Below are 3139 nucleotides of genomic sequence, written 5' to 3'. Positions count from 1 at the left end.
CCACATGGTGCGGAGACAGGTGGAGTTGGAAGGCATTCCTTGGTCAGTGAACTATCTGTGGTTGAGGAAGAAGCCCCATGTGGCTATTGGTTGAGATAACTAATGTGGTTTTCTGCCCCCACCACCACATACCAAATAGTATTACAGAGCCCACCTACAACATCTACATTTACAGACATAAATCTTAAACATTGGAAATGGACACCTCTCAGAAACAAGGTCCACTCTGTTTGGAATCCTCTGCTTTCCTGATACCCAGCAGAGCCCAGAAGAACCCTACCCTGCTTTTGCATCACACCCATCCTGGTCACCACCACTTCTCTGTGAGTTTGTCACGCTGTGGTGGCTTGTGTGTTGCTGTGATGCTGGAAGCCTCATCACTAGTAATTCAAATACAGCAGGGTCACCCAAAGTGAACTTCCAGAGCGTCCAGACTAAGACCAGACTACACAGAAGAAATAGGATGTTCACTTCCGGGGACTAAGCCACTGAAAACCTATGGCTAGCATCAACACTGTGCAAAGGGATGCTGGCGAGGTTCACTATCAGCTCTAAAACTAGACGAGTGGCCGACTAAGGAACAGACCATCAGGTGCTCAAATGTAAGTTCAGGTTAAAGCTGAAGAAAATGCAAATAAGTCCACAAGAGACAAAATATAATCTGCGTCTATCCTGCATGAATTTTGAGACCATCTCAAGAACAGATCTGACACATTGCACGCTAATGAGAGACCCTCTGATGAGGTGCGGAAGGGCATCAAGAATACCATTCATGAAGACAGCAAAGAGTCACTAAGAACACAGAAAGGAAAGAAAATATCAATGTGGATATAAGAAAGTACTCTGAAATTTGATCATAATCATAGAGTAGCTAAGGAAATGATGAAGTGAAGTAACTCAACAGAAAATCTCAAGGGCAGCTTGAGAAGACCAAGCAAAGTAGCGTATGGAACGTGCAAAGACCCGGAGTCCGCAGACCAAAAGGGAAGAGCACACTCAACAGACCTTAAACTGAAGGAACTCAAGAAAAATTCAAGCCTCGAATTGCAATACTGAAGGATTCTGTGGGAAAAATGTTGAATGATGCAGAAAGTACCATATGAAGATGGAAAGAATACACAGAGTCACTGCAGTAGAAAGAAGGAGTCGACATTCAGCCATTTCAGGAGGTGGCATATGAACAAGAACCAATGGTAAGAACCAAGCTTCAGGGAGGGCATTAGCCCCCAACAGGGCTCCATAAGCCAAGTTGATGAAGCGCTGAAAGGACTTGCTCGTCTATACAAGGACATTTCTAAGATAGCTTCTCGGCTAACGGACTGCAAGAGATCTGTATTTTGTCCCCATTCTGAAGAAAGGTGACCCAACAGAGTGCACAAGTTATAGAGCACTATCATTGATACCACATGCAAGCAACATTTTGCTGAAGATCATCCACCAGCAGTTGCAGCAGGACATTGGCAGGGAGCTGCCGGATCTTCAGGCTGGGTTCAAAGAGGCTATGGAACAAGAGATACCACTGCTGATGCCAGATGGATCCTGGTTGAAAGCAGAGAATACTAAAAAGATGTTTACCTGTGTCTAATTGATCATACAAAGGCATTAGACTGTGTGGATCATAACAAACCATGGATAGCCTTGAGAAAAACGGGACTCCCATACATTATGCTGTGCTCATGCAGAACTTGCAGATGGACAAGAAGCAGTTGTGTGAGTGGAACAGTATAACAACGCATGGTTAAAATCAATAAAAGTGTGCTAGGGTTGTATCCTCTCATCACACTGATTCAATCTGTATATTGAGCAAATAATCAGAGAAGCTGGACTATAGGAAGAAAATGCAGTCGTAGAGTCGGAGGAAGGCTTACTAATAAACTACAACATGCAGATGACACAGCTTGGTTTGCTGACCGTGAGAAGGTCATGAAGCCCCTGCTGGTGAACTTCAAGGAGCGCAGACTTCAGCTCGGATGGTGAGAAATAAACCCACTGGAAAGAAAGCCAAAACCCTTACGACGGGACTAGCTGGTCACGTCATGGCACAAGGAGAAACGATTGAAGTTGCCACGGTTCTCATCTTACTTGGATCCGCAATCAATATTCCTGAAAGCAGCAGTTAGGAGATCCCACTAGGCACGACATTCGGGAAATCAGCTGCACAAAGACCTATTTAAAGCAAGGATCTTACTTTGATGAAGAAGGTACGTCTGACCCAAGCCATGGGCTTTTCAATCGTCTTCTATCCCTGTAAAAGTTGGACATTGCATAAGGAAGACCGGAGAAGAGTTGGTGCATGTGAATTTGTGGTGCTGGTGAAGAATATTGGAAGTACCAAGGATTGCCATCAAAAACAAGCTGGAGTTTTAGAAATATTACAGCCCGACTGCTCCTTACAGGCAAGGTTCGGGAGACTGCATCTTACATACAATGGACATGCTATCAGGAGAGACCGGTCCATTGAAAAGGACATCATGCTTGGCCAAGTGGAGGGGAGGAAAGAGAGGAGACCCCTCGATGAGGTGGAGCGACATCGTGGAGGCCACAATGGGCTCAAACATAAGCACAATTGTGAGGATGGCGCGGGACCAGGTGGTGTTTCGTTCTGTTGTGTACGTTGGATCACAACAACAACAACACCATCTTGGCTCTGGGTCTGGCGCACTGTCCTGCACGGTGGAATCAGAGGTGGACGATGACCAAGGAGTTTATTGGGTCCCTAGGAAGGGCTGCAGCGAGTACACTGGAGGTAAAGGAGCGTCAAGTTTTCTACCAGCTTTCCGCAGCCCCTCGCCTGTGTGCTGCCAGAGTTTGGATGGGTATGTGCTGTACTTGTCCACTCAGTAAGCAAGCCCTCTCTTAGTGTTGTAAGTCACGCAGAAGCGCTGTGGGCATCAGAGGAGCCACCGTCCCCCAGCCCTGCACCAGCCTCATGTTTCTAGTCTTGGTTGAAGTCCCTGTGTTCTGAGTCCCTTCCAACCTAAGGCACTCAATCTCCCAGCAGTCTACCACATGATAAACTCCTTGATCCACAGAAGTTTCACAAATAGACCACCAGCCCTTTCCTCCTGGCCCCTCTTGGTCTGGAAGCTCCCCTGGAGCTTGTCCGTCATGGGTGACAGTCTGATACTGGGGACCCGGA

This window comes from Echinops telfairi, unplaced genomic scaffold, assembly GCF_000313985.2.
Source record: "Echinops telfairi isolate 266 unplaced genomic scaffold, ASM31398v2 ScPeMD7_23;HRSCAF=83, whole genome shotgun sequence".
In the NCBI taxonomy this organism is placed as follows: domain Eukaryota; kingdom Metazoa; phylum Chordata; class Mammalia; order Afrosoricida; family Tenrecidae; genus Echinops; species Echinops telfairi.
Note: the sequence above shows the minus strand (reverse complement) of the source record.